This window comes from Amblyomma americanum, chromosome 5, assembly GCF_052857255.1.
Source record: "Amblyomma americanum isolate KBUSLIRL-KWMA chromosome 5, ASM5285725v1, whole genome shotgun sequence".
NCBI lineage: Eukaryota > Metazoa > Arthropoda > Arachnida > Ixodida > Ixodidae > Amblyomma > Amblyomma americanum.
Window position 1 is genome coordinate 97295519 of NC_135501.1, and position 27852 is coordinate 97323370.

Sequence of the window (27852 nt, forward strand, 5' to 3'; positions counted from 1 at the left end):
AAACGGCCGCATCAGGTCAGTCATTTTGAACAATACTCGTTCTCCTGCACCGTGTGCCTGACTTCCATTACGAGCGCGTTCCATCTCTACCTCGAGACGCTTCATTTCCAAAGCGTGTTGACGATCGCGCTCTTCTTTCTCTTTACCTTTTTGTTCTTTACGTTCGCGCTCGTCTTTCACTTTTTGCTCTTTACGTTCGCGCTCGTCTTTATCTTTTTGCTCTTTACGTTCGCGCTCGTCTTTCTCTTTTTGCTCTTTACGTTCGCGCTCCTGTCTTTTTGCCCTCTCCTCAATGGTCTCAAGGCATTCCGATAGCTCGTCATCCTCAGCCTCCAACTCAAGAATAGCCCTTAGCAGTTCTGGTTTTCTGAGTTTGTCTGAGACATCCAGACCCAACTCTCTTCCAAGCTCCAGCAATTTTGGTTTGCGCAACGACTTCAAATCCATGGCTGCTCCGAATGCTGCTTTCTCTACTGCCTACTATTGTCTTTCCGCAAACTAACCCGGCAGCAACGACAACCACAATTACCAGCTCTGTTTCTGACACTAAGAAAAACCTGGCAAAACTCAGAGAAGAAGAAAGTCCCGCACTCACCAAACCTCGCAGCCAAGAATTCAGCGCAGACGTTCCGCTGCAGGCAACCAGTCATCACAAAGGACTCGTTGCACTGCTCCCGGATGGCCGTTGTGCTGCTCAGCATACAGTTGACCGCATATCTTCGCTGCTGGCCTCCGTTGTCGCGATCTCACCGCTGGCAACCAGTTGTTGCAAATGGGTCGCAAGCCCCAAGGGTAGCGTTGGCCTGGCGGCCTGGGGCACAGCTGGAAACATCCGAAGGTCCTGGCAAAGGATGAGTCGACTGCGAACAGAACAACTTGTTTATTCTAGCATCACAAAAGAGCAGCCGGTCAAGGCGACCACGTTACTCGACGGAAGAAATCGAAGCCTCCCTTTGGCGTCCAGGGCAGCTGCCTTTATACCCTCGGAGTCGAGGGCAAGAAGGAACGGCTCGGGATGAGGCGCACGAGACTGCGACGCACGGACATGTTGAGACGTGACGTGACGCGTCCGCCGGGCCGGCGCCGGTCAGACCTCCTCGCCTCCCAGTTGGGGAGCTCCTCTCCCCCGCTGCCGCGCTTTGTCAAGCGTGGGCACCAACATGCACACACACACACACGCACACACGAAGACACGTGGCATTGAAACCTGCCTGGACGCGCTTGGCGGGAGGCGTTGCGGCAGCGCTGAACGGGCCAAAATGACCGCCACTTTGAACGAAGCCCCGGCGTCCGTTGCATCCGCGCCGGCTATACCGCGCGTCGTAGGCGAAACGTAACACCGCTTGCGAAAAGTGCAGACACCGTGGCACGGAACACAAATTCGGAACGCTGGAGTTTACGTGGTGATGCCGCTTGGCGTCTGCACCGCTAGGATTGAGATACGCGTATCATCTTCACTGGTTGCTTCGCTGTGCTGGCTAAGTGCTCCAAGGACCTGATCCTCGGTCAAGATTTTCTTCGCGAAAATGGGCCTGTCATTGGCCTCCGCATACTCATGGTGACATTCTCCGCCCCATGCACCGTAGCCGACGATAGTGCGCCAGGAAGACCCGTTTTTCGCGTGTCGAGCGGACACGTCACTCTACCACCGCTTTCCAGCTTATTTGTTATGGTGGACTGCGACAACCCCCGCACGTCCAACGTCATCGCAGCAGCAAACTTGTCTTTACTGCTGAGCCAACAAGCCTTCATCGCACGGGGTGTCGTTGCCTTGCAGAACCATTGAACTGAGCTTCAGGTTATGAAGTTTAGCGCCCGAATACCGCCATTTGGCGAAAAATATAGCCGTTGCCTATTTCGATGAAATTAGCGAGCCCGCCACAAACTGCGCGTTGCCAACGTCCAGAGACACCCCTCCAGGAGGACCTAGTCGGACAGTTAAGGCTGGCGTGAACCCTGGTTTGAACCTGATCAGCATCGCCACTTGTAAGTCATCTTGACTCTTTTCATGACTGCTTTGCGACCACCTGTAAGGCCAGGCAGACGTCCGTAACGGAACATCACATCATAGTTGATGACAGTGAGCGGCCTATTCGGCAACACCCCTATCGAGTGTCGGCGAGAGAACGTGAGGCGATACGACTGCAGGTGGACGAAATGGTTCGGGATGATGTCGTACAACCGCCTACATGCCCATGGGCTTTGCCCGTTGTGCTGGTCGCCGAGAAGGACGGCACACCGAGATTTTGTGTCGACTATCGAAGACTGAACAAATTCACCAAAAAGGACGTTTACCCGTTAACTCGAATCGATGAATCTTTCGACAGGCGGCGTCATGCCCGCTACTTTTCTTCTCTAGACATCTGCAGTGGGTACTGGCAGATTGAGGTAGAGGAACGGGACCGTGAGAAGACAGCACTAACCCTGGTAAGACGGCTGCCGTCTCTGCGTTTCCGACCCCCACTGATAAGCATACAGTGCGCCGTATTTTGGGCCTCTGCGCCTATTACCGACGTTTCGTGCGAGACTTCTCCCGAATAGCCGAGCCTCTAACTCGCTTGACAAAGGACGACCAACCTTTCATCTGGGCTCAAGAACAGCAGACGGCCTTCAACGACCTCATGAACCGCCTCCAAGTTACACCCATTCTTGGCCACTTCGACGAGGAGGCGGACACGGAACTACACACTGATGACAGCAACGTTGGTCTGGGTGCCATCCTCGTTCAGTGGCAAGATGGTGTTGAGCGCTTGATTGCTTATGCAAGCCGAACTCTGTGGAGATCTGAAGCGAATTATTCTACCACGGAAAAGGAGTACCTTGCTGTCGTTTGGGCGGTAGCCAAATTTTGCCCATACTTGTACGGTCATCCATTTCGAGTCATCAGCGATCACCACTCGCTTTGTTGGCTCGCGAACCTTAAAGACCCATCGAGGAGGCTAGCGCGTTGGAGTCTCCACTTACAAGAATTCGAAGTTACCATCGTGTACAGGTCTGGCAACAAACACAGGGACGCAGACTGCCTGTCCCGTGCTCCTCTGTCGTACACCATTGCTGACACGGAAGACGATCCCGCTTTTTTTTGGCGCTTTAACCACGTCCGTCCTTGCTCTACAACAGCGAGATGACGCCGAGCTACGACCCCACATACAGTACCTCGAAGGTCGCACCTCGTTGCCACCATGCTTCTTCACACGCGGGCTATCGTCGTTCTGCTTGCGCGGTGGCATCCCGGCTGCGCTTGACAAAGGACGACCAACCTTTCATCTGGGCTCAAGAACAGCAGACGGCCTTGAACGACCTCATGAACTGCCTCCAAACTACGCCCATTCTTGGCCACTTCGACGAGGAGGCGGACACGGAACTACACACCGATGCCAGCGAAGTTTGTCTGGGTGCCATCCTCATTCACTGGCAAGATGATGTCGAGCACGTGATTGCTTATGAAAGCTGCACTATGTGGCGATCAGAAGCGAATTATTCTACCTCGGAAAACGAGTGCCTTCCTGTCGTTTGGGCGGTAACAAAATTTCGCCCGTACTTGTATAGTCATCCATTTCGAGTCGTGAGCGATCATCACTCGTTTTGTTGGCTCGCGAACCTTAACGACCCATCGAGGAGGCTGACGCGTTGGAGTCTCCGCTTGCAAGAATTCGATGTTACCATCGTGTACAAGTCTGACAACAAACACAGCGACGCAGACTGCCTGTCGCGTGCTCTTCTCCCGTACACCATTGCTGACACGGAAGACGATCCCGCTTTTCTTGGCGCTTTCACCACGTCCGTCCTTGCTCAACAACAGCGAGATGACGCCGAGCTACGACCCCTTATAGAGTACCTCGAAGGTCGCACCTCGTCACCACCCCGCTTCTTCACACGCGGGCTATCGTCGTTCTGCTTGCGTGGTGGCATCCTCTAGAAGAAAAGCTTTGGTCCCACGGACACTCAGTACCTGCTTGTGGTCCCAATGGTGCTTCAAGACAAAGTTCTGCACGCATGGCACGGAGACCTTTCTTCCGGCCACCTCGGCTTTTCTCGCACGTTGGCGCGGATACGGTAGAAGTATTACTGGCCCCAGCTTGCTATAGTTGTCCAGCAGTACGTTGTCTTGCCGCGAGTGCCAACGTCGGAAGACACCACCTGTGAAGCCGCCCGGCCTATTAAAACCTATTGACCCGCCTCGAATGCCTTTACACCAGGTCGGCATGGACTTGCTGGGACCATTTCCGACATCATCATTGGGCAAGAGGTACATTATAGTTGCCACCGACTACCTCACCCGGTATTGAGACAAAAGCCCTTCACTGCGGCACCGCTGCCGAAATTGCGAACTTTTTCATCTTTAACATTGTCCTCCGTCACGGTTCCCCTGCAGTCGTTTTGACTGATCGAGCCACGGCTTTTACATCAGTCCTTACTAAGGAAGTTGTGTGTCTCAGTGGCACCAGTCACCGTCGAACCACTGCCTACCATCCTCAAACAAATGGGCTGACATAGCGGCTCCATAAGACCATTGCCGACATGCTTTCCATGTCTGTCGACACCGACTATAAGAACTGGAACCAGATCTTGCCTTACGTCAAGTTCGCATATAGCACTGCCTTTCAAGAGACGACGCGCTTCACACCATTCCGTTTTGTGTACAGTCGCGAAGCCACGACTATGCTGGATGCAATGTTACTGCCAGACGTTGCACGTTTCTCCGTCGCTTGCGCTGAAGAGTTTGTTCGGCACGCAGAAGCCGCCCGCCTGCTAGATAGACAGCGAACCCGTACCCAGCCGGAAAGCGACGCTGAACGTTACAACCTCCATCACCGGGCGGTGCTTTGCCACCCTGGCAATCAAGTTTAGGTTTGGACACCAATCCGTCTGCGAGGTCGCTCCGAAAAACTTCTGTGCCGCTACTTCGGCCCCTATGAGGTACTGTGCAAACTTAGTGACGTTAACTACGAAGTGCTACCGCAAAAGTCTGTTCGCTCCTCCAGGCGGCAGGCGGCATCCGAAATCGTCCACGTTGCCAGGATGAAGCCCTACCACGCCCGCTAGGACTTATACTGCCAAGTACGGCACCACAGACTTTATTACGGATTTCCGTGATTCCACGGCATTGGGGCGATGCCCTATCCAAGAGGAGGGGCAATTCCACAGTGTTAGCCATTTACTGGTGCCCCCATGCGGTGGGACAGCACCCGCTGGTCTTCTTTGTCTTCCCCGGCTCGTGCGTTCGTTCACTGTATATGTCTGCCTGGCTAGTCCTGATATGCCCTTCTGCCCTTTCTGCAGGCTTTCTGTGACAATATAGTTGGTGCTAAGATTGAGCTTTGCGGTATTCCGCGATTACAATTCAAGCGGTCAGTGGGTTGACTATGAACGCGGATAGCAAATGTCCGTGAGAGAAAAGCATTAATTGCTCGACGTATCTGCAAGGGCATGCCAAGTGATGAAAAAGTGTTGGGAATGGCTTCGTGGACAACGTTGTCGTGGGCCTTCGTGATATCTGTTGCCAGGACTGTGCGAACGATACGGCTGTAAGGTTAGCGACGTATCACGTCGTTGTCAAAGCGGTGGAGGCCATGCTCAGCTCTGTATATTGGTCGGAAACCAATTTGGAACGACAGATATTTCTGATGATGGTCGAGCCACCAGCAGAGTCGAGTTGCAATTAGTTTTTCATAAAGCTTACAAATAGTCGGTGTAAGAGAAATAGGTCGTAGGGCCCCAAAAGTTCTGGGTGATTTTCCTGGCTCTATGATTGGAACTACCACTGGGTGTTTCCAATCTGGTGCATCTTACTGAATGTCCAGATTTGGTTAAATATCTGAGAATTGAAGTCAGTGCTTCACCATCCAGATTCCGGAATAGGGCATAAGGTACATCGTCATGACAAGGTGCAGTGTTATGGCGGATGTCTTCGATTGCCGCTTTAAGCTCAGCCATGGTGAGCGGGCATGTGATCTTATCCTCCTGCTCATGTTTGTAACTGACCGGAACAGGTGCATTTGAGCAGCCATAATCAGGAAAAAACCGAAGGGCAGATTGCGAAGCGAATTTATTTTGAGAAAGACGAAAGGCAAGGCGAATACTCTCGGCGTAGTCCTTGACGGATGGTTTGCTTTCCATGGAAAGAAACACACGCCACAATTGGTGATTGCCGACAGGAGTACCGAGTTTAGAACACCACTCTGTCCAGCCATTGTGGAGAAGGCGTTTAGAATGCCGACTGGCTTTAGCGGTCACTCCATGAAGTTCCGTTCGTGCATTCTGATCTGAAGGATGCTGCGTGACGTATACACCCAGCTGCTTGTGCCTTGCCCAGAGATTGAGGAAGTGAAAGTCAGGATTTGGTTGGTCTTCTTTGACAGTGGAAGAAATTGTGCCCTGAGTTAAGACAAGCATGAATGTAAAAAGGACTGAGACAGGAGTTATTGAGACGAGGCAACTATCCGTGCGAAAACTGTCCCATGAAGTGACATGGATCTTCCGGCGATTTTTACGTAATGTACTTGAGGCAAAGTCAATTAGGATTGGGGAGTGATCACTTTCCCAGGTGTCTGCTTCGCGAGACCAGTGAGGATTGCCGGGTCCCAGCCACCACGCAAGGTCCGGAGTTGATGGAGGAGCACGCGTGCGGGTATAATTAGAGGAATTGTTCAGAAGTGTAAACGACTGGTCAGAAAACGTGTCGTAAATCTAATCTCCACGTTTAGAGTCATGGATGTATCCCCAGGCTGTATGTGGGCCATTAAAATCTCCTCCATCTAGTATGGGTACACCTGGGTAAGAGGTGCGCAGATGTGTAAGCCACCCAAAGTTAAGTAGAGAGGTTTGCGGCCGACCATAAAAAGAGACTAATAATACTGGAGTGGGTTGCGGTTAAGTGAGAATGGCAATTACCTCTTGTCGGGTGTTGCACCAACGAGGCAGGTCGACGGGAGAATGTGGTGTAGAAACAATGAACATATATATCTGTTTTACAAGGAGCAAGACCACTGCGGCGGTCGGCTATTGATGGACTGTGATATGCACAATAACCAGAGAGAGGAACGACAGCATTATTCTCCTGGAGAAGGAAAGCCCAGGCAGAGAGTTTTCCTTCTTGAATGCGCAGCTTCAATTCAGGCAGCTTATTATTAAGTCCCCGACAGTTCCATTGTACGACATGGGAAGTAGCATTAGTGGCCATTCCCTGGCAAAACAGATGCAATCGTCTGAGGGAGTTGCTGCAAGAGGATAATGAGGCATGGCATTGAAGATGTTGTAACAGATTGTTCGGATTATTTATTTTTTGAGCCTGAACGATTGTGAACATTCGATAAAGGAGGCACTTGGCAAACAAGCTGAGCGTGCTGCAGATGCGTACGTTGTAGTAAGAGGAGCGACGTCGGCAACGTTGATCAAGTTGTTGGCGAACGTTGGTGATCGCGTCATCAATGGCAGAGATCTCAGCAGGCATAGAGTAGGTTATTGGAGGAAATTCATCTTTTTTACGCTGGGTAAAGGTGCCTGTCTTTAAAACTGAGGCATAGGAATGGCGGATACTAGAAGGTGAAGGCAAAGATGCTGGCGATTTTTCAGTATCATCCTCATTTGTGTCGTCCGACAGAGCAGCCAAACGGCTGTAGATCTTGACTCCAGCCTGAGTAGGCGCCGCCGCTGGACAACGTTTCTTTCGAGGGCATTTAGAATAAGTGACGTCGGGGTCATTTGTCTTAAGGAATGGGCACCTGAATGAGGGAAGATTGTCTGCTGGTGGGGTTGTGCAGAGTGCCTTTGGATGCAGGGCACAACTTTTTGATATGACCTTGTCGCAGGCACCGATAGCAGAAGACTGGCGCAGGATGTAAATGCTTCGGATGAACGATTCGTCCATTTTAGAAGAATCGGGCAGGAAGTTTTAACGGCCCCACAAGCAGAACACAAATGTGCTCGGTTGCCTAATCGTCAGGCATTAAGTACTGAGTGAGTGTCGGAGTAGAGATCCGTCATCACTTTATTCGGAGGCCTATTAGGTTCGAGGTCATAAGTGACACATCTTTGCAAGCCGGGTCCAGATGCTAGATAGGCCTGCACAGCTACATACTGTGACTCGCTGATATATAATTTCTCAATGCCACAGATCTTTTCAGCATAGGCAACTGACGCTACTTGGACAGTGATGGAATTGAAGGGACGATGGTAAATAAAGCCACGGTACCCTGAGATCCCAGTGCACGGTCAATGAGCTGCTGCACCGATCTTGAAGAAACTGACGGTATGTCGTATTGCCAGGTAGGCTTAGTGTGCACTCGGAATGAGCAATAAAGTTCCGGGAGTGGATATTTTGACGGTGTGGTCTTTGAAGGGGTAAGATCGGTTGGAGTGGCCTTTACCTTTTTTGCAGCCAGTTCAATGCTGTCATCAGAAACAGTCCGAACAGGAGTGGACAGGAGTGGTATAGGGGTAGGCACAGGAATAGGCCAGGCGGTAGGGGTCGTCCCCTGCAAGTGAAGACGGTGACATGAGCAGCGATGCAATAGAGGGTGCAGGAGGAGCAGAGGTGCTGAAGAGACATTCTTGAAGGTTGAAGGCATTGATAGCAGGTTGTGATCTTTCCATGTCATAATTACTACTCAGGCCCATTGGCCGGGCTGAGGTAGGCCTGCGCGCCTCACGGCACGAACTTCGGCAACATGAAGGCCGCATCGGAGGCTTCATGCCGAGATCTTGTGGCGTTCTTGGGATCTTTAGGCAGCGTAAAGAGATGACACTATGGCCGGAAAGGTAAACACAGCACATAAAACACAGAAGCAGCCGATCGGTAAAAACAGGGCGGCAGCCCAATTTAGTCTTCATGGTCTTCAACACACACCGCATCTTTTGAGCCAATAGATTGTTTTATTCAAGCTGTTTCAGTTTTTTAAATTCTATCTGCACTATATTCAAGCGACAACATTATTAATCAGCATTAATATGAGTGGAGCAACACTTTTTTCATTTTATCGTCCGGCTTCTTACTTCGGAAGCCTGTAAAGGCAGATAAGAGAGTGAAAATGAAGCATTCCTCGTTGCACTTCAAGATAACAATCCTTCCAGCAGCGGACCGGGCTGAAGTAGTGAATTTCTAAGAGTGAATTTGCCCTTCTGCGAAGGCCAATTTAGGCCAGAGGTCGTAGCTTCCTTGCAGAAATCGAGCCCGCATTTTCTAATATGCCAGCGCGATTTCATCCATTACCGAAACATTCTTCTTATTTGTTAAAACTACTTTACGCGCAAAGCACTTCTCCTGCAGTAGAACATCGCTCACTTTGAATTTAAGAACACAAATTATTACGGTTGACCCAGTCTGTCCGTAAGCCTAGCTTGAAAACCAGTCCACTGTATGATTTCCTGAGCAGGGCGAGTTCTTAAATGAATTCAAAACTCACGCCGATGCACTTTGTGAAGTTGTTGCTTCCAAAAGTCAATCTCTTAAGAGATTGAAGATTGATAATTAGCATTACTCATATCATATCTCGAGGACGTCAGGACTTGAACGATCAGTTTAAAAGGTGTGCTGCACTCACTTGTATTCTTTTAGTGTTGTTTTTAAGATTTTTAGAGCTTTCTTTAAGAAATCTACGGCTCCTGAAATGCTAACCATTTTTTTTTGCTGGCCTCACATTTGCCTTTCCGTTCGCCTAAGTCGAGAAAGCTTCTCCGAAATGAAACATAACGTTTAATGGTATATTGTGCTACGGTGTTTTTATCGTGTAAAAGTATCACTGATTTCGGGAACAACAGCAACAACACCAGCATGCTGGCGAATGCACAACTCCTCGAAATATGGTTATCAAAACGTATATGAAAAACGACCTCAGGTGTTGAACATGACAGGCTTCGCTTGCAGTGCGAAACAAACAACATAGTCAGATTTGTCATTACAGCTGTATGACTGAGCTTTCAGCAAGCATGATAGCTTCGCACGATGGGTGGAACATTACCTTGCAGAAGCACCACGCAAGAGGTATTATACATTTACTGCTCCGTACGTCTAAACAAGTCCGCGGTAAGAAAAAAATGAATACGAATTATCGTGTTTAGGTCAAACTTCAAATCCGTGCACTTGCAGCACTGCGCGTTTCACTTCGGCTTCAGTTCGAGGCTCGGCTTAAGAGGGCAATGTGATAGCGGTGTGTTCGAAACCAGTGCGCACGAATGAAAGTTTAGGAAGATGACAACATCCAAATATCAGCGGGATAGGCTGGCATATTCGACTGTGGCAATGACGTTTCGGTCTAATGCAGTGGCCAGCGAAGCTGGTTCATTTTGCAAAGCTGCGATTTGTATAAACGTTTGGCAAAGCTGGCCACAAATCCTGCTGACAGGATGCCTACAACCCAGTGGTCAGGTTGCCACCTACTCACCACAGCAGTTCAGGAGAGCAAGCTGCCGGTCTAGTTGGTGATGCATGTTGTAAAGTAGGAAGCGTAAAATACCGGACGAGGGACAGAGTAAGGGGGAACCTGTTTTTGTGTCCTTTACTCTGTCCCTCTTCCGGCATTTTATGCTTCCTAGTTTACAACATTCACCACAGCAGGTGGGCGGCAGGTTTCCGACAAATATAGGTGAACTCGGCTTAAGGGTTTTAATCAAAGTACCTTAAAAACATCAACTTGAACAAACAGATTAAAGGTATTGTAAGGACGAGCGAGATAAGTGGGGGACAGGACGTGACGATGGAATAATGAAAGAAGCTTCGTATGCGAGCCAGTACATTTAAACAAAAACTAATTAGGCTAAGACAACGGTAAAGGTCGCAAACTAAAATGGGAGGGCGGGAGGCATTTGGCCACCTCTGCTCTCAGTTTATTAAAAAAAATTTAGTATCACTCGTGTAGTACCCACACTTTTCTTTTGAGCTTTCAATTGGTCCGGCCTTTACACGAAAGCGGTATATTTCCACACATTTCGAACTACGGAGGCACACAGCTTGCGCCTGCCCCTTTTAGGCAGCAGCCCGCATTTTAAAAAGAATGAGCTAGTGCTGGATGAAATAACGCATTGATCGCCAGGATAAAAACAAGAACGGAAACTGCACGGAAATGAAATCCCTGGTCGATGATTTTATCTCTTTATTTTCATACGCCACGTCACCCCAAGGTATTCTTTATAATAATTACCGTGAGATTCGTGTATTAGGCGACACGATTTGGCGCTCGACCAAGATACTTGTTTCTGGTGTCGGGTTGAAACTGCGGGACACGCTTGAGACCAGTGACTGACGGTACGAGACGGCTGTGACATTGTTTATCTTTATTTATTTATCTAATACAGATATGAACTAGAAGACTTTGAAACCCCTCTCCTTTCTCCTGCCACACGTTGACGACACATGCATATTAGGAATGTGCTAAAAAAGCCTGAACAAGCTGATATTTCTTTGCAGCGCAAAAAACCTCATCTTTGCATAAAAAACGACATTGACTGCAGTCTCCGGCCGTGTGCAAGCATTTGTCCTTCGGAAAAGGCGAAATGTCATGAATAAAGTGCCCCTTTTAGCGAAAAGAACAGGTTTATCTAAAAAAAGCTTAATATCTAGCTGCAGCTATGATCAGATGAACTCATTGTCTTTCACGAAAACGTGCGCAACAAAATAAAAACAAACTCTTTTCATGCCGATCCGTCGGCCGGTAGGGAAACTTACCAAGCTAAATAAAAAAACTGAAACCAGGCCTGATTCAAGTTTACAGAGATACAAACCAGCAACCGTAGTCTTCATTACCCCTCTTCATTCCCAGTATTGTATTAATCCGCATCAGCCGGTGAAATGTGTTTGTCAGGTGGGGCGGCAAGTAAGGATTGGTTAACAGGACGAAAGTGCAGAGGCGGCCAGTAAAAGGACATAAATGGCTTGGCACGACAGAAAGCGCTTTTTGGGCGCTTTCTGCTCTTTGTGGCTGTAAAGAAAACATTGATGTCTGTGTACTTTTGTAAGCTTTTTTAATGAAAATGTCGTATATTAAACGCTTGCGTTTACTAGAGGTCGGGGAGAAAACACATTCACCGATTAAGGTCACGAGGTTATGAGCGGCTGTGTCTTGAATCCGCGACCTCTCCAGCAACCATCCCAACGTGGAATCAAAGCAAGTATTTTGGTAGACGTCCGCTTTTGTATTTTCAACCAGGCTACATTAACAACCCTCGAACACATGAGGTCTTGAAGCTGTGACTGGTTTGAGGTTGATCTCATGGGCCGCAATTTATAAGGTAAGCAACTTCGGCTGCAGGGCTATTTGCCCGATTTTTTTCGATATAAAGGCGCCTCGTGTACGGTAGCAATTAGTTTAATAATTTCAGAATTGTACACAACAAAATGGCGTCGATACAACGTGGTCCATGCTAAAGCGGGCAATAAAATCTGTGTTTATATTTTTAATAGAAAGTCAAGTTTCGGACTCAAGAGTTTAATTTTGTTCTCGCATAAAAGTTCACACTAAAAAGGACAGCTGAAGCTTGGGTAACTCTGTAATAGCTCATGGCAAAAATAATGCTACTGAGGTTAGAAAAAATATCGAAAACCACGTAGCAGGAGGAGTAGGAGGAAGAAGAGGAGGAAAGGCGGGTAGGTTAACCGTTGGATGAAACCAGTTCGCTACCCAGCACTGGGGAAAAGGGATGAAATGATACAAAGGTTAGAGAGAAAACAGAATGATAAAAAACAAGGCAAACAGAATATACACATGCCCTGTGTTTTAAATGATTGTCTTTGTCTTTTTAACGCAGTAACGTTCTTTCTGTAACCAGATTGAAGAGCGCTCAATCAGCAAGCACAACGCTTTAGAAAAGACAACTTCACAGAGGCAATGCCGTAGTTGAGCCGGTCGCCCATTTGAAGAAAAGTGGCTCTGACTGAATGCTGAGACGAGTTTAGTCGTCTCTTTCGCATTCAACGGAAATAAAATATTGACGTTAAATATAGACTGCAGTGAAAAGGAAAAAGTGCGCTACAATCGAAGCCAACAAGAGAGGATATATCACAAGGAAACTATACCGCGCAGCAGCTGACCATTCATTTGGCGGAAAGGGACCAGCCACGATAAATATTCAAAGAGGGCGGAAGCCCGCAACACTCACACAGCTTGCCGCGTAATAAGCTGGGTTGATTCATGGAAGCGAGCGAAGGCAAAGTGTCTGCAAACGCTTCCAGGCTGTGCAATCTCGTGGAACTTCTTCTGGGGCTTCTTCCTTGCACTGGTAAAAAACCTAAGCCGTAGTTGATTGAGATCAACATTTTGCCAAGTCTTTGCCGCCGGATAGCATGGGGAGAATGTCTGCTGAATAAAGTAGAGACAGCAATATTCGGTAAACGAAATGCAGTACTGCCTAAGTAAGTTTAAGAGATATGAACAAAAGAAGCTAGCGAAATTCTGCTGTATAAACAGATGATTGCCGCTTGTAATGTGCCAATAAAACATATGTGCCAAGCCCTGTGCACCCGGAAATTGCATTAACACTCCACCAGTAGACCAAAAATATCTTCTTTGCGTCGCATATTATAAGAATTCATCCAGCTGCTTACACTGATGCTCCGCGCCCACTGATTTCCGTAATGAATGTGACCAGGCGGCTAGTGCTACTTTTATTTTGTCGCCAGCGCCCAAAACTTTTTTTTTGTCCCCATCGAGAGGGTCTATTTAATAATTGTAATACCTACGGCGCCCGTAGGGAAATTTCTGTAGGCGGAATACAAGAAATACATTTTCATAAAGATGAGACACTGTACTGCAAAGGGGGAAAACACAAGTAAAATTACAAAACAAAAAAGACAATCCAACGCAACTTAATCTCAGAACAAACAACTGCTAACGGAAACTAAAATGTTCACAAGATCCATATCTGAGAGCACTGATTCAGCGGCGTGCAAGCGGATTGTCAAGTTAATGCTTTTATTTATTTTTCATTTTTCGTACCAGTCCAGTCCCATTCATCAAATAAAGAGCCGCCGTGGGTATGGCGCTCTGCTGCTCGCCCTAGGGCGCGATTACGGATCAGTCTCAAAAAACTGTCTCAATATTGAGACAGTGACGTCAAAATGACGACACCGAGAAATGCCGACCGCCGAATCGGCCAATGCGGAGCAAGGAGGCGGTGGGCTCCGCCCCGAAACCACTAATCGCACGACAAGGGACCGTAGACTAATGTTTTGCAGTAAAAACGCAGTGAATAAAAACGAGTAATGTTTTATTTTGCTAAGTAACTGTATTTCAAACCCAACAGCACCAAGCAAAAAAAGCAGTGTTTTCATTTTTGCAATTAAGTTTGCTGTTCAGTCACTTTTTTTGCCGCGAAGGTGTGCTGTCAGCGGTATAGCGTGAACATGTTAGTCTGAAAATGAACAAAAACGCAATGAAGAAAACAAGCAACGTTTTATTTTGGTAGTAAACTGTGTTGCAATCTCAACAACACGAGAGAAAATTAGAAGCATTCTCAGTTTTGCAATGAAATTTGCTGCAGGTCAACTTCTTTTGCCATGAGGGCGCGCTGGCAGTGGTATCGCGTGAACATGGCGGCGTGCAAGAAAACAGCTGATTCCACGGCTAGTTCCCGATTTTTCGCGTGTCGTCTAAAATCAAGGCACTTTGCGGATGTCTGAGGTGTGCAGAAAAATCTGATTGAAGGCAGTGAATGCTACGGGCCTGCCGAGATCAACTTACAAGCAGCGCTCGGCTCGAAAATCGACGAAGACAACTTTAGTCTGTGTTCTCGGTCGGCGCCTATCGATCGCCGAGTGACGTGTGGTTCTGTTTATTTTCTTTAGAAAATACCAGAAAACCATAAATCATCACATAGAAGCAACTGCCGACAGACAGGTGCAGCTGCTGATAGCTTGCAATCTCGGTGCGGGAAATGAGAGCCGACACGGCCTGCCTCTGTGGCAGCACTCTTCTGCCTCATAACCAAGTGTTGCCGCCCACATCGGGCTAAGCACTTGATGTTCCGTTTGTATTTTTGTAGCTCCGTTCGGTTTATGTTCAGTTGTTGCCGTAGTTTCTTTTTTTTCCTGTGCAAGATGCAGAAATTGTGATGTTTATGCTCCACTTTGTTTACAGAGAAAGGAAGCACTTGACTTGATAACTTTGCTATTGTCACCGAGGAGAGAACGAGCTTGTTCCATTAACGTTATTTACTGATCATGTAGTAAATCCAGGGTCAACCTGGAAAGAAGTAGTTTGCTTGTATAGAGGCTAATTGCAACTGGGCAGAAAGTTGAGCAAGTTTGTTCATGTTTGCTGGTACACAGAGCTTGAATTGCATATGATCCAGGGCAGTGAGGTAGATAGGACAGGGCAGTGATGTGTAATATTGTATTTTGCTCAGCAGGCGGAGCGATGTTGGTATAACTGGGTTTGGTGAGGGCAGTGTTTGAAGGGCTTTAAATACTTTGCATAGCTTCTAACATGCACTTCCTTTCAGGTCGGAAGACCACTTTTTTTTTTTTTTAATTATGGCCCATCATATCTTAGACACCCTGTATACAGGCCACTCCAGTTTGAAAGGGAACAGCCAGTTGAAAATGACTAGGACATTAAATACCTAGGCGAAAAGTAGCTTGACAGCAGTTGCACTTATCACACATATTATGATAGCACAAGGAGCTTGTCCGGCCATTCGGCATTGTCACCGTCTCGTGTCATCATGGACAAGACTTCATAGCCCTGTGTTACGCAAACCAAGCTAGGTGTCAGTTATGGGGCTATAACCGAGTGCTCAAAATTTCCCACAATGGAGCTGCCTGTATATTCTTAGAGCTGTAGAGCATTTCCAGTAACGGTGTTGCATGATTTGTGATTGTAAACTAACCTCTAATCACACACCATCTCCTTGATGATGAGTCTGTGATGTTTACACATCTTTGTCTATCAGTGAAGATGTTCTAGTCATTCAGCAGTCATTGTAGCCACTGCACCTTACAATCTTTATTATGCATTGTTGTACAGCAGTTTCCTTGCAGTAGGTACAGCTTTTAGCACAGAGCGAAACCCCTAGCCACACACCATTACGCTAAAAGCTTAGCTTTGGTATTTACACTACTTATATGTGCCAAAATGTTTTGTAGTCCGGAAAATGCATCATGTACACTGTACTATGCCATATTTATTGTACAGGTAGCCTCTGTATGAAAGAAAACATGCACTTTGAACTCAATTCTTCAGATTTTTTTTCTTAACTGCACTCAGAAATGCCATACGGTAATTGTACATCTAAGTAAAGTATGCTTGTATGTACACTGCCTTTTCTGCAATAGAAACACTCGTGTCAAATGCTGTGCCTAAAAAAATAAACGCGCTTACTGAATGTATGATACAATAAAAAACAGCTTTTTGATTCCAACAAGCATCACAAATATTTCATGCCTTATTCCAGCACTACACGTTTGGTTCATGCATGTTCTTCACACAGGTAATGACCACAGGCACTCCACCAAGCTGGAAGGAGACAGCAGAGAAGGGGCAGGTGGGCTAACATAAGCATTGACAAAAGAGAGTTCAAAATGATGCTTTTCAGAAATTGGGCGAGCTGCTTCAACACCTTTTCCGTCTTCAGGAAGAGACTGTGCAACACGCTGCTGAGGGACTGGAAGATATACTAGCAAACACACTGAAAATGAAGTGGCAGCCGGTGGGGGGCACTTGTTTGTCACTGCTGGCTTCTCGGTGCACACAGGTTGGCCAAGGGCACAACCACATCACACAATTGCTCACACACTTGCAGATGTGTGTTGTGCAATGACACAAGGAAATGACAGTGGCAACAGGGGAAGAGTGCCTGATATGACTCTCTATGCCAGCATGGTGAGTCGTCTCTGGACGCTAGATTTTCCATCGCAACTGCCGCTGCACCATCCCTCGGTACGCCTTCCTCTGGAGACGGGTCGTCCTAGAGAGACCAAAAGTACAGCACCGCATGCTCTTCGCAGGAGGCAGGTGAGGAGGGATCCTGTCTGTACGAGGCAGCCACCATTTAGAGGTGGCCCGTTGTTATCTGGGTCAGAGGCAGTGTCGCCTGCACCCTCTGCTGATATGGGCACATCCAAACAGAGGCTGTGAAGTGCAGCACGTGCGGTGATGATGCGCACTGTCCACTTCCAGTGGCACTGGTGCATCCGGTGCCCTTGAAAGCAACGGAAGCAGCTCTTCGGCACACCAATACAGCGCTCAGCCACAAATTGTGTGAAAGCATGTGGCGTGTTGTACAGGCCTTCTGCTGAGTCAGGTCTGTAATGTCGTGCAACTGGTGCAGGCAGCCATGGCTCCAGTGGGTAGACATAGTCTCCTGCATAACAAAAAATGATGCGGCTAAGCATGTCCTTTCTCAGTGATCTCAACAGCATTACAGGACACTCTGCTATACAGTAGAATACTCACGCCAAGTAGCCCACATCCAGGCTTTGCTGAATATGACATTCAAGAGCATACATACATGAAGGATTTAGATGTATAAGTGAGCACTACTGTAAGGTCAGTCTTTTACCACCATATTCATATAAATGATGCGCTATGATTGCCTACAAAACACAAGCACTGTCAGGTGCATTTTGCTTTGGTTTCTTCAACAGGAAAGGCTATGCATTTCAACAATGTAATATGTGTCCTGTGCTTCTGCTGCAATTATATTTAACAAAAGGAAAGGGTGGCAATACACTGTATCATACTGTAAAGTGTCTGCATTTGTGTAACTGTCCAGACTGATTCTTGTAGCTTTAGCAGATCCGGCCAAATGCATAGTGCTGGAGCTCAATAGATGTGACTGAGTTCGCCCGACGGGTGACACGGCTATTTTACTGCTTACCCAGAAAAAAAATCACCGTCGTCCAGCAGGCCTTCCTCCGCCTAGGAATGCCGCCAGACAAACGCGTCGCGGAAGGATCCGGGTCAGCGCGAGTCCACGGCCAGGATGCACATGTTCGCGCCACAGATCTGAGAAAAAACAAGCACAGCCCGTACTCACTCTCGCTGCCGAGGCCCGCACTTGTAGCTCATGCACTTGTAGCACTTGAACTCATGCGGTCAAAAACAGTGGCCGAGGTATACTCACTATTACGTCCGCAGCGTAGAACCGCTTGCGGCTCGTTCGCAGCACTGCCCCCCAGACTCCTTGACAGTGATGAGTGCCCAATCGACACACCCGGACGACGCCGGAGATGCTGCCGCGGCGAACGTTTAGGCAAAGGACGCACTCCTTCGCCGCCGCCTTCTCCTCGGGTCTCCTCGGAAAGCGAACACCCCCCTTCTGTTACCCAACGTTGACACTGGTCTCCGCTGCCCGCCGCAAAGGCTTGTTCACAGTCGGTTGGGCTGCGCCGACGTTTTCTTCATTTCCAACGGCGCCTTGAAACCCACCGGAGGCGAAGAAGCGCAGCGCGCACAGCACCTACCGCTCCACTGACAGCGCACTCACCCGCGCACTTCCCAGTTCAACGGCGAGTTCGTCGCACAGACACTGCGCAGTCTCCTCGAAATAACTCTCCCGCGCGTCAAAGTCGTCTTCATGCACCCTCCGACACCGTTGCTCGCGCGGTCACCCGCGTATACGACGATGTAAACAGCCGCCATTTTCTGTCTCAAACGTGTTGATACTACTTTTTCCAGTCTCAAAAAATCGTCTCAATCTGCCCGCATAATTAGATGGCCAACGTCACCACTTCTGCGGCATTTACGACGTCAGTCAGTGACGAAAAAAATCAAAATGGCCGCCGACCAATAGGAGAGCGGCAAATGATATACTTTTTGAGACAATTTCGATTGAGACTGATCCGTAATCGCGCCCCTAAAGACACGGGTTCGATCCTGGCCGCGGCGGTGATTTTCGATAGAGGCGGTTTGGCTATAAGCCAAAGCGTTCATTAAACTATTGACACTATTTTTCACGACCCCATGGTGACGTATTTAGTATTACCTCTACTTAAATCCCCAACTCATCTATAACAATGCTTAGAGCCAGAATAATCTTGAGCGAAGAAAAAAAAGTAAGATTTCTGATTGTCTGTTCTAGTAATAAACAAGTAATTCGGTTCCCTGTACTTGTACAAACACCCATACAATTTACGCATCTGAAATGACCGTGTTTCTTGGGGTCGGTTTACACAGGCATTAAAAAATTGAGCAGAACATTAAAATCATCAGGTCTAAAAGTATTTTTGGTATCAAAGTGATAATGAAAGCCCGCAGTCACTTTCACCTACCTACTCTTTCTACGCTGTATTTTCTTTCATATGCAACCACCTTACGTGTTGCATTTCATGTTGGGGCACGTCATATAGCACTCTTCTAACATGCTTTCGCTACCTTCGAAATCAAGCTCTCCTTCTAATTACCTTCAGTGATCGTTTAGCATCACTCCGGATATTTATAGCTCTCTTTACATCCTCCAACCCCCATCAGAGCTTAAACCTCAAGCTGAGATCATTTATCGGTGGTACCATCAGAAACCACATTGTTCTCAATTGTTTTGAGTTTTCTAAACTCTTGAGTTACACTTAAACTAGATTTGCTGAGCCAGTTAACCAACTACTATTGCAAACTAACAAAAACTATGAAAACAAGCAGTATGCTTTGACCCAACTCTCTGTGCAATTCATTGCTACCCAAAATGAAATTATGCATAACTTACACTATTTTCACCACTAACTGAGGACTTACCTGTTTATTACCCTGGTTTGATCTGCTTAAGAGTGCATTTTTTCCGCGCTCGTGCCTTCTCTATTATTAACCATTTATTTAACGTATTGTATGCATATTTTGTAAATACTCTGTTCCTTTCCTACTTGTTTTATTCATGTATTTTAAACTTTTTCTACAATATTTTTATTCAGTCCTTAGCACTGAACAATGGCGTTTCCTTGCATTTTATTTCATTCCTATTTTGTTTATATTCTCTTATTCTCTTTTAGTTGGGGAAAATAATTTCTCACTTTTGAACAGGAGCGCCCCCGAATCGCTTTTGCTTTGGCACCCACTGCTGTAGCGCTAATAATCATATGTATTGGATTTTATACATAATGAAATGAATATGATCATGAAGCTCAAATTTTACGAACTTTTCAAGGCGCATAACTATAATTCAAAACAGGTGTCCAAATAGATAATGATGAATTACAAGTTTTTTGAACCCTTTTCAATTTGCCACAGGAATTTGTGCCGCACACGAAATAGCCGACAAGTAGATTTGTTAGTTTTATTAAATTAGCCAGTTCAGCAAAATATATAATACTCAGGCCTACTGTACTCCATGGTTCCGAATATTGTTGAATTTCGCACAATTATTGAGCCCCAATATATATATATATATATATATATATATATATATATATATATATATATATATATATATATATATATATATATATATATATATATAAACGTTATCTGAAGATGGCTGAGGCGCCGTCTATAAAAGATGGAATACAATCAAGTAATTGTGATCGCAAGGAAAATTCAGCCATAACCGCGACAATCTGCAGCGTCACCAACGAGTGACCGCCTAAATATGTGTTTTCCGCTGCATTTCAGAAAGCCGATTAAACGTAAAAAAAAAATTTCGATCTTCGTACATGCCTCGACAAGTGGGTGTATTATTCAGGTGCTCTTTAAATGCTCTGTTTTTGTTTTTCATTTCCTTTACACTTTTTCGTTGTTGACGGCTTCTTTTAAAATACAGTGTTTTCTACGCGTCCGCACATGAATTACGACATCATTTTAATAATGTGCGGATTAAGTACACGATTTGCTGCCAGCATAAAACTAACTTGCATCAAGCATAATGAGTACGTGAACAACCAGCGGTTGTTTATAGTATAGGATTGTACACTATCACGGAACTCATCTATGCAATGCGCGCCTGAGGCTGGGCTATGCATTCTTATAGGTTACTAGTGAAACGTGCGCAGAACGGCACAAATCAACACGTTGTGCACGCTTGCGTTAGTGAATATATCGTTTTCGTGTTTCGTTAACACCCGACCGATGCTCGGATAGTCAGGCAAGGACGCGTTTCATCCTACAGAAGCCATAAATTTAAAAGCATTAAAACTCCCGTTCGGCGGAAAGCTTGGCGTTGGCGTCGTCGTGACTGAAAAATTCTTATTTACACCCAATACAGCAGCTGACAGCCGTTGGTGGCGTTTTCGCAATTTCGGTTTGCCTTCAAATGTGAAACCTATACAACTATAAAGTGCATCTCCAAGAAATTGCGCGGACTTAACAAAATATGCACGTCCCAAAAGTGAATGGCCTACTTCATGCAGTGTGGGACCGCGCAGTGGCTCAGGGACCCTGCAGGGTCTAAAATTTACTTGCGAAATAAAGTTTTTCTATCTGTCAAATACGCGTCCTTTTTTTACTAGTTTTTTTTTTTTTTTGCTCTGTAGAGGCCCTATTATATGCTGTTCTACTTTCGTCGACCAAGCGACGGCTGTGACGAGTAGTTCACTCTTACGTCACCTGAAGCACGAAAACACCGGTGATATAAACTCTCATATGTATTTTTATTTCACTGCAGAACTAAAACTAGCCTGCTTTAAGGGCTAAAATGACAACTAACGACGCCTTAGGAGTACCTGATTGCAGCCGATAACGCTGTTGTGCTCAACTTTTGCAGGCGAGTCTTGAGCATCACGAAATTTTTTCCTAATAATCTACTGTATGCGGCGGCATAATTTCGCGCCGTTTTTTTTTTTACTTAAGGCATTCATAAATAGTCAAAATAAGCAAAATTTATTATTCCTTTCATAGGATTTTTTTCAAAAAACATCCCAGGTTTTTAAATTTCTACAAAGATAGAACAATCTGGGATGAAATCTTGGAAGTTAATTGTATTCACCCCAAGTTTTAAACGTTTACGCGCAAAAAGTTTTATGTGATTTTTATTTAACATTCAAATTTTTATATAATTAAGGTTACATTAATTCATACATTTGTGTTGAGAGCATCAATAATGACGACCATGTGTAATGTTCCGCTTCATTCCCTCTCCCTGCCGACGTAAAATCCGTTTTATATAAGGACTGCTAGGTCGATGTGTTGTGGCACATGTTTATTGTATACCTATTGCAAAACATATGCGGGGATAGGGTGGCTGCAACTGGCAAAGAACAGCGTTGAGTGGAGAGACCTGGGAGAGGCTTTTGCTCTCCAGTTGGCTTAGTCAGGCTGATGACGATGATGATTGCAGACAAATCCCACGCTAGCAAACTTTACTTTAGTAGTTATCGTCACTAACTTCATTGATTGTAAGAATTCATGGCGGGTGAACAGCGCAACAAAGGCGGGACAAAGGCAAGACAAGGGCTGTTGCTCGTCGCGTACAAACGGGAAACTACTCTTGGATCCAAATTGGATTCTTGAAGGCGCAAAATTCTCGACTGCTCTCTAAAGATTAACATGAAGCTTATTCGAAAAGGTGCAATCATTCAAAAGAAAATTAATATGTTACAAAGATTCATTGTAAATATTCTGGCCTCACGAAATATAATCCATATAGCATCTGGCCGTTCCGTTCAGAAGAAAAATTTCAGGCCTTCACTGATATGATGTCGTCATGTGCGTCATATGGTTAAATTATTATTAGAATGTAACGGTTATCAATGAAGCTTCCAAATAAAGTAAGTCCAATGAACAAAGCTCTCTTTATCATTGCGGCTAATGCGCTCCCGCCAATGAAAACACATCTCTTCTTAATCAGTTCAAAGCGCATAAGGTACTGCTCGTTGGGGAAATTAAAGAGCCGTCGAGCGGTACAAGACAATGTGTCCTACCTTGTCTCGAAAAGGAAGATGCCTAAGTGGCTCTGTATCGGACGGGTCGATAGCCCAACGGGGAAACGTAAGAGACAATGTTTCTTTATTTGTCTTCGCTTTCACAGAACGACGAAACGAAAGCACAAAAAAATTCTGGAGGGCTGAAACACTTGCCTTGTTTCCTCATAAATGGTAGGTGCCAGGAGACACCAGGACGAGGGTGCGACTGTGCAGCATGTAGGAGCCTTCTGTTAGGTGTCACTCGGAAATTCTGCTAAGTGAGCAGCGGTGGTGTAACGCGTGGGATGCTGCCAAGGAGGCGCTCACTGCGTGAATATTTTAAGGGCCCTGGCGCAACTCACTGCAGCAGGGAAGAAAGGCGTTCACGTGCGCCCATTAGCGTACGTGTGTCTTGTCTTCGATATGTTACAATGGAGATGGGGAGAACGTGCTTCGCTCTCAATGGAGGCTTCGACAAAGAGAAAAACACTTTGCAACCAAATGAGAACCAGGCTGGTAATTTTCCAAAGTCCTTATTTTGCTGTGTTGCATTAGAAATAATAACTGAGACTTTCTAAAGCATATAGCGTGCTTTAAAACGCATTAAGCGAAATACCGCCTTGACGTGACGCAGGCAGATAAAGACGCCTGTTGAGGCCTTTTATTTTGTCATATAACCTCTGCATTGCCTTCACGATTGTTATCTCAAGAAGTACTTTAGTTTGGGCTTGTTAGTGCATAGCTTCTAGATGATATCAAGACGGCGCGAAAAGAACAAGGAGAAAACAGTTCTTGTGTTCTTGTGCCTCTTTTGTCCTGTTCTTTTCGCGCCGTCCTGACATCATCTAGAATGTTCTGTCATTGAGTTTCTGGACCGCTGTTTTAAGATCCTTATAAGGCCCTGTACATCACTTTCTCTTTTAGTCATTATTCTTATCGATATTTATGCTCTTCAAATTTGCAGCAGCTACCCTTAAGTCTTGACCTATCAAGTCAAGAATTAAATTCGGGCTTCATGGGCCCGTTCATCTCACCAGCCCCATATGGAGTGCGCTACCACAAATTGATAAACATTCAAGCATGCTTTCATGTGGTAAATAGCATGGAAAAAGTGAGTGGTGTTTGTACCTTTTTCTTACAAGGCCAGAGCTAATTAGGCACATACTACACTCCATGACAGCGTTGGGGATATAGCGTACACACTGCGATCACTTTTTTTTTCACCTTGTACTGTGTACTCATAAAACACTAATTACCGACAAGGATGTAACCTGAACTCAACTCTATTGTTACAAACGAAAACAAAAATCGAACTATAGAGCAGCACTACGTCGTATCCTAAATCCTTCTTCACGCATATACTGGATGTTTTCTTTTACCTGTACCAGTTTTGTGGAAAAAGTTAAAATTACGCCCATGTGATTCGTGCAAGTGTAATATATGTCATGGCGGACGTAGTACATTATGTCGTCACTGTAGGTACCTAAAGTTTAAATAGCAAGTTTACCCAATAAACATCTCAAATTTTATTTTTAGGTCACAATAATATGTTTTGGAATTGAAGGTATTGAACTGAGTACCCGCACGTAACTTTGGAATTTCGAAATTGACATTGCTCTTCCGATAGCCAGTGCGGGTTCTGCGCGAAAAACGAATCGACACTAAAACACACACGATAATAATCGAAAATTCTATATACCTGCTTCAAAACCTAGGACTCTGGATAACTCAAAAAGCACGCCTATATTCTAAATTTTGAAACACACGCACGCTCCCGCCTCGGCCTTATGGCAGGGCCTCTTCCTGCAGACTCATGCTTCATGGGCCTTCCGCTGCTTTCCTGGTGTCATCAGACTGGCGGTCTGACGTGCCTGTAGATTCGCCTAGTAAGTCTCACCGGAGCTTTTTCACCCTGTTCGCTGAAACAGTGATCGCTTGGCCACTCTATTACTTTATTACCGAAACGCAGGAGCGTTTCTCTGGCGTAGTGAATCTGCGCCCGGAGCGTTACCTGCATCCACAAGTTGACGACCTAATTTTCTCCGGCGGCGCAGATGGCAGGCGCCCGTCCAGCCAATGCCCAATGAACGCTATTTCATATCTTGTTTTTCACACACTTTTCCCCGACGCTAAGTACGGCTATGCTCTTTCCGGTGCATCTCGCGTGTAGATTTCATTATCGGGTCGTTTTGTGCGTGTAATACCGCCTTTGTCATATGTCGCCACAGTACCAATTTCGAAATTTGGACTATAGGGTTCACGTACGTTGCTGAAAACCTACAGTAACAAATTTTTTTTCCCTGAACCCGAAAATAAAATTTCATTAGGAAATAATTGTTGCATAAAAGTTTTTAAGCTAGCTACTACATAGGATATGTTGTCCGTCGTGGCACAAAATCCACCGGCAAATTTCGCATTGTGTGTCTTTATCGTTTTTTAATACAAATTTGTGCGTAAAAAAACACGCCAGGTACTGTGCAGAATAACACGCCTGTTAATGACAGCCATGTACTGCGTTCCGTCCGCTGACACTATTGGTTGCTCGAGCGAAAAATTTGGGGGGGGGGGGGGGGGGGGGCAGCGAAACTCAGGAACGGCATGTGCAGATGGCAGGAGCGAATGAGACGTTCTGCATTATCTTGCCTCTTAAAGGTCACCCCACATCGAGCCTGAAGAGAAGACAACATTTTCCTGTTCAGCTGTTCGGTGCGGCGCCCTGGAATGATTACAAGCAACATAACAGTGCGTGCCAGTTGAGTCTTCACTTCTGTAGGAAACAAAAGTTGAAAGAAAGTAAACAAGTATGCCGGCCAGTTTAGTTTCTGCTCACACAAAAGGTTATTTATTAAATAAAAAAGAAGGTTCCGTTCAAAATTAAAATTTATAATCCATTACATCAATTTGCGCCTTTGTTCACTTATTTACGGTGGGAGTTTGACTGCAGGTGCGCCAAGGCCAAAGCAGGAAACGTTGATCTAAATAACACTTTTGCCTGTTAATCTTTCCAAGATACGTGTATTTCATATCTTGACATGTGCTGCTATCAGCAGGGGTTCGAAAAAGGAATGAGCGGCACTTTTTGCGCTATGCTGTTCAAGAAAATTCGAGCAACAAAACATTATCCCCACCCATTTCGCATTTTGATGTGGAAAGCCTGAGAACGGTATACTGAAGAAGTTGGCGCGGAAAAACGAGGACAAGCGAGACAAACAAAGACGAGCGCTACTCACAACTGAAGGTTTATTCCAGACAATGCTCGAATAAATAGAGAAACCAACAAGAACAAAAACAAACAAACGTCATGAACACCACAAGTTACCCCGTGAATCCCAATGATTTGGTTAGGAACAGATACTCCCTATCAGAGAAGCGGACGGAAGTCTGACTAATGCACTTATCGCCACTGATGCGCATATGAAAGGCTTCCATGAGCTCCCGCGTGAGTTGCTAGCTGTGCCTGAATAGGATGGTCGTTTTTTCAAAAAGCGGTTTACACTGGATTTTCTTTTCCTTGTCGTTTGTAATGCACGTGCGGCAATGTTTAGGGAGGTTATCAAGAGAATCTCCCCCAAGCAATCTTCGGTGCTCTCCTAATCTCTCGTTGACGCATCGTCCAGTTTGGCCGATGTATAGAGCGCCACACGACAACGGCAATCTGTACACAACCCCCCTGGCACAGGTAACCAACGGGGCTTTGTGTTTGATGTTGCATTCATTTCTTGTTTTTCTTGTTTTTCGTACCGTTCTTTCGCCTCCTTCTTCCATCCGTTTGCGCACCTGTGAACAGATTGCTCCCAACTTCCGAGGGGCGGAAAACACAATCGGAATTTCATAACGCCCGGCAACATTTTTCAGTCCATGCGCCAATCTGTGCACATATGGTATGACTGCAAAATTTTTTTGACGCTCTTTTTCCCAAAGTTTAGGTCGCGACCCATCCTTGACCCACCTTACCAATCTTCCACAAGCTTCCACTATTATATGCTGAGGGTACCCGCTTTCTTTCAGCCTCTTCACCTGGGACTCGACGCTTTTCTTGATAGCATGTGAGCAAGACTTGGTGATGGCCGCTTTTAGACAGGAAGTGACTATCCCGTTCTTTATGACTTTGGAGTGACCAGATGAATAATCAAGCAACGCTTTTTTGGCCCTAGGGTGGTATGCTCAACAAACATGTTTGGGGCGAAAATGCAAAGACAGATCTAGGAACTGGAGCCTTCCATCTCTTGGTACTTCTACTGTGAAATTGAGACCAGGGCCGCACTCCTTAAAAAGTTTTAGCACATTGACGACGGTGCGTTGCAGGTTGGGTTCAGAAGACAACACTAAGTAGTCATCAACATACCTACATGCCTTCCAAATTATCCCTCCTGATTTCTTTTCTATGGCTCTGTCCACCTTAGCCAGAAAAATGTTGCTTAGGATGGGGGCTATGCGAGACCCGATACAAACACCAGTTCGCTGTACGAAAAATTTCCCGTTCCACCCTATGACCGTTCCACCCTATGACCGTTCCACCCTATGACCGTTGTCGTCCGTGGCAGAACGACAAATGACTCGACATTTCGTCACTGGTGTGCCACTTCCTCGTACCTGACTGAGCTGCTTTGGAATTGTATTCTCCCAACATTGCCAAGACCGCAAAAGACTCGAAGACCGATTCAGGACGTTGTGACACTGGGAAATGCTGAAGTTCCTGCCCAGCACATTGAAGTCCTCAAGCTTGGTCCGAAGTTCGGCTTGCCTTTGGTGCTAAAACCTGTTGAAAAGATAGCAGTTGCCCGGACAATTTCGCGGCTATCGCGCAGTGAAGTTCAGGCAAGATGTTCCGAGGAATGCGTCGACGTGGTGGCAAGGACCCATGAGAATAAGAAAGAAAAAGAAAACCGTTGGAGCACTGCTGGGGTTGTCGACTTCTTGACATCTGCCGGGCTGCGAGTACTATGTGCGGATAAGCTAGAGGGGTTCGTGTTGATTCCTGAAGGAATGTTCGCGGAGAAAGCCGAGGCAGCCATCGCGAAGAACTTCAGAGAGATCGACTTCAAGGAGAAGAAGATAAAGGAAGAAGCTTTGTCTTTGGCGCTCCGCCACAACCTGGA

General features: G+C 46.2%; 1 long non-coding RNA gene across 1 annotated transcript; it reads right to left on the minus strand.

Annotated features, from left to right (window-relative positions):
• Positions 1-16925: 16925 nt before the first annotated feature.
• Positions 16926-18761, minus strand: LOC144132583 (uncharacterized). Its single transcript, XR_013314864.1, has 3 exons — positions 18055-18761; positions 17809-17936; positions 16926-17292 (listed from the first exon to the last, which is right to left on the minus strand). It is a non-coding gene; the product is annotated as an uncharacterized LOC144132583 (long non-coding RNA).
• Between the last annotated feature and the right edge of the window lie 9091 nt (positions 18762-27852).